The sequence below is a fragment of the Puma concolor genome, chromosome B3, assembly GCF_028749965.1.
Source record: "Puma concolor isolate L17-30 chromosome B3, mPumCon1.1.hap2, whole genome shotgun sequence".
NCBI lineage: Eukaryota > Metazoa > Chordata > Mammalia > Carnivora > Felidae > Puma > Puma concolor.
In genome coordinates, this window is record NC_141672.1 from 13941297 (window position 1) to 13953660 (window position 12364).

The 12364-nt window shown below is 44.2% G+C and overlaps 1 protein-coding gene across 1 annotated transcript in view; it reads right to left on the reverse strand.

Annotated features, from left to right (window-relative positions):
- Positions 1-12364, reverse strand: part of DGLUCY (D-glutamate cyclase) — a 74370-nt gene that overhangs the window by 48498 nt on the left and 13508 nt on the right. Inside the window, 2 exon segments of the mRNA XM_025919379.2 lie at positions 1925-1978; positions 4077-4215. The gene's annotated coding sequence lies outside the window, so the exon portion shown is untranslated.

Sequence of the window (12364 nt, forward strand, 5' to 3'; positions counted from 1 at the left end):
ATGGAGATAAAAAATAATTAAAGTTGATGAGGAATGAGACATTTACACAATTTCAAAGTAACTCCCCATAAAATACCTATCAATTACAAAGAGGAAAAGTCTAGTTTTATAGTGAAGAAACCTAGTAGACACCACCTTAACCAAGTGATCAAAGTATGGGAACAAACCAAAATGGAGAACGCCTCGGTAGGAGGCAAGGGGAAGAAGGCAGTGTCATTGCATGATTTTCCTGCTATGGTGTATAACTTGAATCTGATCCGGAGGAAACATTAAGCAAACCTTAACTGAGGGACGTTCTACAATGTCTGTGATCTTTAAAAGTGTCAAGGTCAAAACATTAAAAAAAATTTTTTTAAGGGGAGCCTGGGTGGCTCAGTTGGTTAAGCATCCAACTTTGGCTCAGGTCATGATCTCATGGCTCACAAGTTCAAACTCCACATCCAGCTCTGTGCTGACAATGCAGATTCTGTGTTTCTCTCTCTCTCTGTCCCTCCCATGCTTGCTCTCTCTCTCTCTCTCTCTCTCTCTCTCTCTCTCTCGCTCTCTCTCTCAAAAAATAAATAACAACATTAGAAAAAAAGTGTCAAGGTCATGAAAGTCAAGGAGAGACTGTTGAGTTGTATTTCCAGACTGAAGGGGACTAAACAGACTTAATTAAGTGCAAGAGTGATTCTGAACTGGATCTTTTTGTGGTCAAAAACATGGTTGCGATAATTGGCAAATCTTGTTTCCTGGTTTTGATGGTTGTGCTGTGGTCAGGTAGGGAAGTGTCTTTGTATGCAGGAAAGACACAGGAAAGTATTGAAAGATGATGGAGTATCACGGCAATGTATTCCTAAAGAGTTCAAGAAAAAAAGAGGGTTTTGTTTTTTTGTACCACCCTTGAAATTGTTCTGTCACTTTGTGATTGTTTCAAAATTTAAAAATGACAAGAAACAAATATAGAAAATTAAATTGTAGATAAATAAAATGTAGCATATACATACAATGGAATATTATTTAGCCTTTAACAGGAAGGAAATTCTAACATGTTACGAACATGGATGAAGCTTAAAGACATTATAGAAAGTAAAATACACCCATCACAAGGGACGAATACTGTATGATTCTGCTTATAAGAGGTTCCTGGGGGCGGGGGGCGCCTGGGGGACTCAGTTAAGCATCTGACTCTTGATTTCGCCTCAGGTCATGATCTCATGGTTCAGGTCATGATCTCATGGTTCATGAGATCGAGCCCCATGTTGGGCTCTGTGCTGACAGCACGGAGCCTGCTTGGGATGCTCTCTTTTTCTCTCTCAGAATAAATAAATAAGCCTAGAAAAAAAAAGAGGTACGTTGAATAGTCAAACTCATAAGGACAGATAATAGAAGGGTGGTTGCGAAGGGCTGGGATGGGGGTAACGGGGTGAGTGTTTACTGGGGCCAGGTTTTAGGTTTGGGAAGATGAAAAAGTTCTGGAGATGGAGGGTAGTGATGGTTGCACAATGATCTGGATATATTCAAGGCCACTGACCTGGTGAGGACAGTAAATATTATGTTACGTATATTTTGCAACATTATATTTAACTTAAACAAAGGAAACTGTGATTTGCTAAGGTGCATTCTGGTGACATGTTTAGTTTCAAATCGTTGCTGTGAAAAGCATCACCAGGGTCGGTGTGTGTCTTGAATTAAATATCAAACATTCTCGGGGCGCCTGGGTGGCTCAGTCGGCTAAGCGTCCGACTTCAGCTCAGGTCACCATCTCGCAGTTTGTGGGTTTGAGCCCTGCGTCGGGCTCTGTGCTGACAGCTCAGAGCCTGGAGCCTGTTTCAGATTCTGTGTCTCCCTCTCTCTCTGACCCACCCCGTTCATGCTCTATCTCTCTCTGTCTCAAAAATAAATAAACGTCAAAAAAAATTTTTTTTAACAAATAAATAAATACCAAATATTCTCCAACTCAGGGTTCCTGTTCCAGCTCCGTGAAAAGGAGCTCACCCTGAAAAAAGGAAAGATTTTGTGTAAATGCTTCACGTAGCCAAACATTAACTTTATGACTCTGTGACAATTTAGGAAAAACTCTTCCCGCCAAACGTGGTCGTGAATGTCCATTCTTAGAGAGTGATAGGATATTTGGGAGCCTCATTCTTCAAAGTAAATCTGCTTTTAGTTACTTAGCTAAATAAAGCAACCCAACCAAGTGGCAAGACTCCAAGGTACGACATTGCTATGGGCAAACAAGGCAAACCCTTCTGCTTCATAGTTTGCCTTGCTTGTAAAACCAGAGCACGCATGTCTGCTTATTTAATACAGAGGTTCTGCAATGCTCTGTCAGAGCAAATTCCTGTGGCCATGAAACATGACACACAAATCCAGACGGAGGTTAAGTCTATGATGTTACTAACAGTAAATGCTGCCTTGTAGTTCCTTGGGTGAGTCCTAGGGATAAACCAAACAGTTGCTTTGATGTCTAGCTCCCCGTCCACTGCACTGCTCAACCAATAGCACGACCTACGAGCCTACCTCAAGGTCACAATGAACACTGTTCTCTGGTTGGAGGAGCTGGAGGCTCCATGCCCTTCCTTGGCTGGGAAAGGTCTCACCTAAGTGGTAATAATCTGGCACAACATAGAAGATACAGTGAATCAAACAGCAAAGCACCTTGATTCCTCGGGCCTGGTTCCTTCGTGTCAAATGTCAGACGTGCCAGGATAGACATTTCTTTAGTGCTTTCCAGTCCTATGGTTTTCACAACCTGCAACTACTCAGGCAATAATTTATGAGTTGATGGTGGTATGGGTTACTAAAGTTTTTTTTTTTTTTTTCCTTAATTCCTGTGTTAGGGATATGTATGTGTGTTTCTTTGAGAGTAAAATTAACTCTTAGTTGGTCAGTTCTTGGAATGATTGGTCTCAGAACCACACATTAGTCCGGAACTATACTTACCCTACCCTGCAGGAAGTTTGCCACCTGAGATCATAATTGTACAGAAACAAATATATTCAGTAATAGAGCCCCATTCCAGAAGTACATATTGTGAGACAGATATAATGACACATGTCCTTTAAATCTAATCCTCTTATGCTGGGCCTAATATAATTTAGGTTTCAAGGCCATATGTATATATGGGTTACATTTCAGAAGACAGGCAATTGGTCTAAATCCAAATAAAAATGAGCTAAGTTTGGCCCCCTTTCATTTATATCCATCCATCAACAGCTGTACAGAGACGGGATGGCTCAGGCAGTTGTTCCAAAGGGTCTTTCAGTCCCGTTAAAGCTGCATCCAGAAACAGCTGAGGCGGAGCCAGGGTCTGCACTGCCTGAGGTCTCACAAACTGAAAAACACACTCTCAGACATGATTATGCCCTTCCCTGCTCTGTTTCCTGGTTAAGATTCTCTGAGATTTCATTTTATGAGTATTCCTGACCACCAGATGTTTGCGACTCAGGGCCTGCACCGCAAGCTCTTTATTACCTGTTGCATAAAACCAGTGACAGCTGTACATCTAGGCAGGATGGGGACAGTGCAGGGGACAGCGCACTCCCAACGCTGGGGAGGGGAACCGAGGCGGGCGCTAGTTCAGAGGCCGCTGTTTGCCTAGGTGATCGGTTTGCCGGGGCAAAGGGAAGAGCTCCGTAAGGGAGTTGCCCAGTAGGATGCCCCCGCGGGCGCCCTCAGAGGGAGACCATCAGAGGCCTCGGACAAACACAGTGAGAAAGTTAGGAGCTTCAAGGGGCCTAGGAGTCTCTCCTGACCAAGCAGTCGGCAGGTGGGACAGGGCCCTTGGAGGGTCCCGTTGTGCCCAGCAGCCAGACGCAGCGGAATCGCGGTGCATTTCCATGGGAACGGCTGGGCAGCCCCACACTCAGCGGTGTGCTCCGTCTATTTCTATGGCACCTATCACCATGGCACCTACTTGCTCTGAAAAACACAGGCTAAAACCAGAACCTAAAGTAAAGGGGGGCAATCCGCTTCCCCGCAGTCACCTTCTGCAGCTGCTGTTACACTTTGGGATTGCTCATGCGGACCTTTTGTGTTCTGAGTTTCCGTGTTTTTGCTGTCGGTGGCTTTAAAAAAATAAAAGGCTCACTTACCATCAGCATCAGCATCATCTTGGGGTGATGTGGCCTGAGGCTCCAGGAAGTCTGTACTTACTTGCTGCAGGTGTAAAATTTCCAGCCAGAGGGAGCTCCTCTGAAGTGGCTCCTCCTCCCAGGGCTTGTTCAGGGCCTCCTGTAAGGTGTTTGGGAAAGTGGGGGAAAGCTGGGGGTTAGTGGACAGGGACAGTGTCAGTGACATCAGTATACACAGATGACCCAAGAAAGGACCTGTGTTTATCCCAACAAGTGGATCACAAGCTCCCCTGGGAGCGAAATCCACAAGGTCAAATAGCTTCCCTGAAAGTTTTCCCTAAGTTAATGGCCACCCTTTATAGCACAGCCCTTAACCCAGTCTCTGGAGTCAGACAGAGCTTGAGTTTGAATCCTGATTCTGTCACTGGCCAGCTATGTGAGATCGGTGGGCAACCTCTGAGCAGATGGTTAATGTACTCATCTATAAACTAGGGATGAGAAGACACAACCCACAGGAACAAGCCACTTCCTGTGATCTCAGCCTTCGTGGTCGTTCCTTCATTTGTCCAGCTATAAAATGGGGAGAATAACAGCCTCGAAAGCTCAAAAGAGCTTTGTGACTGTCGAGGAGACAATATATGAAAAGCACTGAGCAGAGTACTCACAGCTGCTAGAGAGGAAACTGTGAGCAGGTGGGCAATGACAATGGCCAGGACAGAGTGCTCAGCCTGCCCTGGTTCTCCGGGCCTGACTTCCTGCCCTCAGGCCCTAGAAACAGGGCCCTCAGCCATGAGTAGCTTCCTGCCTCCAGACTCCCACATTTATCAGTGTCCTTGGGCACAACAGATGTGGCTAAGGACAAGCTCACTCTCTGCAGCAAGAGTAACCATGCAGAAGGATCATCAACCTGGTACTTTCTGTGATACATAGGACAACAAAATTCTCACGAACTGGAGAAAATCCCAATGCAGTTCCCTGTTTGTAGGCTTTGGAGTCAAGCAGGCCTGGGGACTCAAGTCTCCCCCCTGCACATCTGTTGGCTGAGTGACTCAACTGAAATTCCCTTTCCTCGCCCATCTGTGAAGTGGGCTGATGCCTCCTATCTCAGAGAGAGGTTGGGGCATTAAAGGAGAAGATGTAGGAAGTGCCTCCAGCCCAGAGTCCACACAGAGTGGGCTCTCAGTAAATGTGGGCTCTCCTCTTCTCTAACCCCCCACTGAATGTTTTAAGGTACAGTAAATACTCTATTTAATGAATTAAGGGTTAGCCTTTATAATAGAAGGAAACAGGCGTGTTTCCTGAATTTGCTGAGGTGCTGGTAAATGCTGGTAAATGCTGAACTCCCAGGCTCACACAACACCCAGCCCAGGGTTGGCATGGCCCCCCTCCAGGGCCCCCGCTGCCCTTTCTCACCACCCCCTCTCAAGAATGCTCTCTCAAACAAGCCTGTAGGCTCGCTCTCACCACTGCTTACCCTTTCCTTTTTATTTTATGAAAGTAACTTCCCCCTTGCGAGCATTGTGGCTGTCTCCCTACCAAATCCCACCCTCCAAGAGGTCCCCCTTTCCACTTGAGGCTTCACGTGCTTCCAAGAAACTGGGCACGACTCCAAGGTGCTGGGGACGGAACATGTGGCCTGAGCTAAGCCAATCACATAATTCCAGCCCCCCCGCAGGCAGGGATTGGTTCATGGGTTCAATGCCACTTGGAACTGTCCGGAGAATAGGGAACAGAAGGTCTGCAGGGGCTGTCGATGTGAGGCTGGGCCGCTCCAGTCATTTGACTATCATAAGCAAAGCCAGCCTGTTGGCAAAGCCAACACATGAAGAACAACAACCAAAGCCTCACAAAGAACGGTTGCCGGAGCCATGGCGGCATTCGTAGGCCTAGATCAAACTGCGTCTCAGACTTGCCCCGCCTCTTTCTTGGGTCTGTGAGTCAGTATAGTCCATTCATGGTTAAACCAATTAGAGTTGGGTTTTCCATAACACGAGGATACAAGCACCAGGAACATTACTTCCTCTTTAGAGTTCCAGAGCCCTCATCACATTGAGACCTCAGTTCCAAAGCCAGGTCTTGAAGAAAGCCCGCCTAATTCTATTTCCTCCTTTACCCCCAGCTCCTGTGTGTTGTTTGTTAGAAATCGAACACGTGTGTGACCCTAACAATAAAATCGGTCGTGTCTCCATTTTCCCACCGAGGACACTGAGGCCCCAGTGAAATCATTTTCTCCATGGCTACACATTTAGTAGTTGGTAAGATCAGGACTAGTCTAGAAATGAGGACCCTGTGTGATAGGTAGGCTATTAATAAGTTTTCATTTTTTTTTAAATATGAAATTTTTTTAATTCCCCAGTTGGATTATAAATTTATTGAGTCCAAAGCTATTTTTTCTTCCTATTTTGACCATCCATTGTAGTCGCTTGAGACATGTTACCAAATGGCTAAGGGAGTCTCCTGGCCCAGGGCCCGACAATGTCCAGAGGTCTGCTGAGTACCAGGCATTGGGTGAAGTGCTTGACATATGTAATCTTATGTTTTTATTATTTTTTATTTTTGTTATTTTTTAAATTTTTATTTATTTTTGAGAGAGAGTGCACATGAGCAGGGGAGGGGCAGAGAGCCAGGGGATAGAGGTTCCAAAGCAGGCTCTGTGCTGACAGCAGAGCCCGATGTGGGGCTCGAACTCGCCAACCACAAGATCATGACTGAAAGGAACAATCCAAATGACAGCCCTGCCTTAGTTTAAAGCTAGGTTCTCTTTTCTGCTTATTATGGATCTTTGATAAGAAATACAATTGCTGAGAAGTCTGTTTTGCTTGCTGTTTGCTACGAGCATTGTGAAGCCCTTCCTGAATGTAACCCGCTGTGTAGTAGAATGGGTCGTAAACCTTCCTAAATGTAGTCTGATAGGTAATGGAATGAGTAATTGTACATAAACTAACCGGCATTTCTCGCTTCTGTAAACCTGCTTGCTTAGCACATTCCCCACCTACCCTACCCTCTTCCCCCTTCCCCCTTTTTCCTCCCGCCACAAGTAACGGACAAAGCCTTCCCGCCAAAGGACAGACAAAGGACGCCCAATCAGAGAACAACAAATGTCCTTACTTTAAAATCAACCAATCAGGCCCCTCATAATTTGAAACCTCCCCTGTGCTATTTGTCTCTGTCTATAAAAACGCTGTACCAACCCTGATCGAGGCCTCTTGCGTCACCGGCGACGTGTGCGCAGAGGACCAGGTTCGAACCTGCAATAAACGACCCTTGCCACTTGGCTTTGACTTACGACTCTGGTGGACTTTTGTGGGAGGTTTCGGAACTTCGGGCATTACAATGACCTGAGCCAAAGCTGGACACTTAACTGACTGAGCCACCCAGGCACCCCAGTGATCTTATTTTTTTTTTAAATGGCTTATTGTAGGGGCACCTGAGTGGCTCAGCCAGTTAAGCATTCAACTCTCAGTTTTGGCTCAGGTCATGATCTCACAGTGTGGGATCAAGACCCACATATTGGGCTCTGCACTGACAGCATGGAGCCTGCTTGAGATTCTCCCTCTCTCTGCCTCTTCCCCCTCTCAAAATAAATAAATAAACATGAAATGAAATGAAATGAAATGAAATGAAATGAAATGAAATGAAATGAAATGAAATATAAAATAAAATAAAATAAAATAAAATAAAATAAAATAAAATAAAAATGGCTCATTTTAGGGGCATGTGGCTGGCTTAGTCGGTGGAGTGTGCAGCTCTTGACCTCGGGGTTGTAGGTTCAAGCCTCCCAATGGGTATAGAGATTACTTGAAAATAAAATCTTAAAAAAAAACCAGCTCATCATATTTATGTGATTCTTAGACCCGAGGATAAGTGGCCTTTTGCCAAGGCCTGTGAGCAGAACCTGATTGTACTGGAAGGGGAGGATCTATCCTGAAGAAGGAACACAGAGAGCAGTGGTCCCCTACTGTGGCACATGGCTGTATGGAAAGGGCAAGGACTCTGGGTTTGATTCCCAGGCATGTGCCCCCAACCCCCACCCCCACTCTGTGGATGATGGCCAACCCTACTCGGGAGCCAAAGAGAGATAAAGAAGTTCAAGGAAACACTGGCCACCAGGTGGGGAGAAGTTTCCATCCCATTCCTTGCCAAACATAGATTTGCTGCTGGAAACCCAGAGCATGCCAAGAAACGGTTATAGCCCAAGCTGCTCTATTTCCTTGAAGATCATTGTGTTTGGATTATAAGAAAGTGTTTTTCCTTTTGTCTCTGCCCAGCAAGCCGTGAACAGTTCCAGATCTGACAACCTGAGCACTGGGTCTAACTTATTAAAGAAAGGGAAGGGGTTGCTGCGTGGCTCAGTGTGTATTTTCAATTAAGACGTGAAACTGTTCCTCAGACAAGCCAGGCTTTGCTCAGGTGTTGAGCGTCATCATATAACCAGTGTGTACCCCTGCTCAGGGCTCTTTGTCAGTCATGGGGAATGTTCTTCCTCTTTGGGTAAATGTGACAGAGCAGCACTTCTCTGTGGCTTGGGTGGGGAGTTGGGTAGGGAAGCCTGAGGGACAGGAAGAGATAAGATATCTGACATTTTGTCACTTCTTCTAATCTCCTCTTGCATTCACAGAAGGGGGTAGGCCCAGCAAGTTGTTCCACCCCAGGATGAGGCTTCTGGTGTTAAACAGTTCTACGTTTCTGCTGGAAGCCATTCAGTTTCCATTTATGGGAGGCAGTGTTCTCAAAGTATAGATCTCTAGGACACCTGCATCAGAACCCTGGAGCGCTTGGTAAAATTGCAAATTTCTGGCTCCAGAGGATTCCCACTGATTTAGACTCTACCAAAGATTGAGAACCTTGGGTAGCAGGTGAAGAACATGAGTTTTAGAGTCAGATCAGTATGGACTGAACCCCAAGCTGCAGCTCCACTACCCACTACCTGTGGATCTTGGCCAGGTTATGTAACCTCTCTGGGTCTCCATTTCACCTGCACAAAGGGAATGCTGAACAATCAAGACGGATGGAGCTCATGTGGTTGTTACACGGATGAGGTGAAACATCACGTGTTTAGCCATGCTCGGCAGAAACATTCATTGATTGCATGGTAACTCTTCTTTTTATATAACAATACCTGTACTCAAAAAGTCTGAGGACTTTACTATTTACAAGAAATAATAAACTTGGCCATGACAAGCAGTGTTAAGAGTCCTACTAGTACTTTCCACTGGTACAGGTTTTGATAAGTCTACAGACCAGCACCCAGACCTGGAGCTGTCTTGAGCCACATGAAACGCCACCAGAACTCACATCTAATCCTCAACAGTGAGCCAGCCAGGAGAGGGCAGCAAGAGAGAGCCAGAGTCTAACTGTAGCTGTTCACGTCACCATGCCTGAGTGTTAGAGGCACTTGGTGTGATCCTGGTTGGTACTAGTTTGAAAAGACACTGGATTTGGTGGAGGAAGAAATGGTAGCCTGGTTTTCCTGCTGTGTGGCGGCTGTGCCTCTGACTCTTGACTTCCATACATATTTACTTTAGGAAATCACACAAGCATCACTATATTGTAGGAAACAATAAAACTTTATTGAGATGTAGATACTGGGAGGTAATCTAAGTCAGGGATTGGCAAATTCTTCTGCATAGCCTGTGAGTTAAAGAATAGTTTTTTTATATTTTTTCTTTTTCTTTTTAAAGTTTATTTATTTATTTTGAGAGAAACAGACACAGTGTGAGTGGGGGAGGGGCAGGGAGAGGGAGAGGGAGACACAGAATCCCAAACAGGCTCTACGCTGTCAGCACGAGCCCGATGCAGGGCTCGAACTCACGAAACCTCACGAAACCATGAGATCATGACCTAAGCCGAAATCAAGAGTTGGACGCTTAACTGAGTGAGCCAGCCAGGCACCCTAGTTTTTATATTTTTAAAGCATTGTTAAAAAAAGAGGTGGAGGGGGGCGCCTGGGTGGCGCAGTCGGTTAAGCGTCCGACTTCAGCCAGGTCACGATCTCGCGGTCCGTGAGTTTGAGCCCCGCGTCCGGCTCTGGGCTGATGGCTCAGAGCCTGGAGCCTGTTTCTGATTCTGTGTCTCCCTCTCTCTCTGCCCCTCCCCCGTTCATGCTCTGTCTCTCTCTGTCCCAAAAATAAATAAACGTTGAAAAAAAAAATTAAAAAAAAAAAAAAGAGGTGGAGGGGAACAATATCAGCAACAACAAAATAAAAATAATGAAACAAATAAATAACAAAAACAAGAACACTGTGATAGTTAATTTTATGTGTCAGCTTGGGTCGTGGGGTGCCCTGGTAGTTGGTTAAACATTACTTCTGCTGTGTCTGTGAGGGTGTTTCCAGATGAGATAAGCATTTGAATTGGTAGACTGAGTAAAGCAGAGAGCCCTCCCAGGGTCGTAGGCATCATCCAATTCTTTGAGGGCCTGAATAGAGCAAGAAGGCAGAGAAAGGGAGGTTTTGCTTTCTGCCTGATGGGTTGAGCTGAGACATTGGTCTCCTCCTGCCCTCTGCCTAGGACCTATACCACTGGCTTTCTTGGGTCTGTAGCTTGCAGCCAACAGATTGTGGGACTTCTCAGTCTCCATGATCCCATGAGCAATTTCTTCTATATTATATATAAGATATAATAGATAATACAGACATAATATATCTCCCCTACTGGTTCTGTTTCTCCAGAAAAGAAAAAAATAACAAAAAATCTATACCATGCTAAATGGTGAAATATTGAAAGCAGTCCCTTTAAGATCCGGAACAAGGCCTAGGAAGTCCCATTATCACCACATTCTACTGGTGAGTGTGGTAGAATGAGGGAAAAAAGAAAAGCAAATCAAAATGTGTAAGGATTGGAAAAAAAGGAAAAAAAAACCTTTCAGGTCTTATGATTGCATAGAAAATCCAACATTATCTGCAAGTAAATTATTAAAATTGGTATGAGAGTTCAGGAAGCTTTCCAGATACAAAACCAATATGTGAAAGTCAATTGCATTTCTGTTCATCGGCAACTGTTAGAAAATGTAATTTAAAAAGATACCATCTATAATAGCATGAGCAAATGTCAATACTCTAAATCTAACAAAAATTGCGAAAGCCCTTTATGGAGAAAATTGTAAAACTTTACTGACTTTTTACAACACCTATGTAAATGGAGAGACAGCATGTTCGTGACAGGAAGACTCAGTATTGTAAATATATCAGTAATCCTCAAATTGATGTACATGTTTTAGGCAATTCCAATCAAAATCTGAACAAGATTCTAAAAAAGAAGCTCAACAAATGATTCCAAAACTTGTTTGGAAGAGCAAAGGGCCAAGAAATGCCAAATTATTTTTTAAAAAGAGACAAATATGTCTCTTTTTGGCGGGAAGTTACCTTTCCTCTACCAGATATCAAGACATGTTATAAAACCATAGCAATTAAGATTAAATGAAAGAACTCCCACAACTCAACAGCAAAAACAAACTAAAAAAAAAAAACAAACCCTCAACCCAGTTAAATAATGAGAAAGGACTTGAATAGACATTTCTCCAAAGAATATATACAAATACAAACGACTAACAGGCACATGAAAAGATGCTCAGCATCACTAATCATTACAAAAATGCAAAGAAAAACCACAATAAAATACCACTTCATACCACAAAACACAAAAACAGAAAATAACAAGTGTTGGCAAGGATGCGGGGAAATTGGAACGCTTGTATATTGCCGGCGGAAATGTAAAATGCTGTAGCCTCTGTGAAAACACTAACATTTACTCAAAATCATTATGCATCAAACTGCAATCACACTTCTGGGTATATGCCCAAAAGAATGGAAGGAAAGAACTCAAACAGACATTTGTACACCTATATTCATAGCAACTATTCCTAACAGCCACAATAGGTGGAATATTCACAAAATTATTGTTTACGGTATTTCACAATAGGTGGAAACAATCCTCATGTCCATTGATGGATGAATGGATAAACAAAATATGGCAGACACAGACAATGGAATATTCCAAAAAGGAAGGACATTCTGAAATACCCTGCAACATGGGTGAACCTTGCTGACATGTTTGTGAAGAAAGCCAGTCACAAAATGACAAATACCATACGCTTCCACTTCTCTGAGTTAGCTAAGATAATAAATTAATAAAGACAAGAGTAGAATGGTGGTAACCCGGGCTTGGATGAGGGGGGAGTGGGGAGTCATTGTTTAATGAGGACAGAGATTCAGTTTGGGATGCTGAAAAGTCCTAGAGATGGATGGTGTGGATGGCTGTATGTTAAGTGAATGTACTGAATGCCACTGAATTGTACATTTAACAATGGT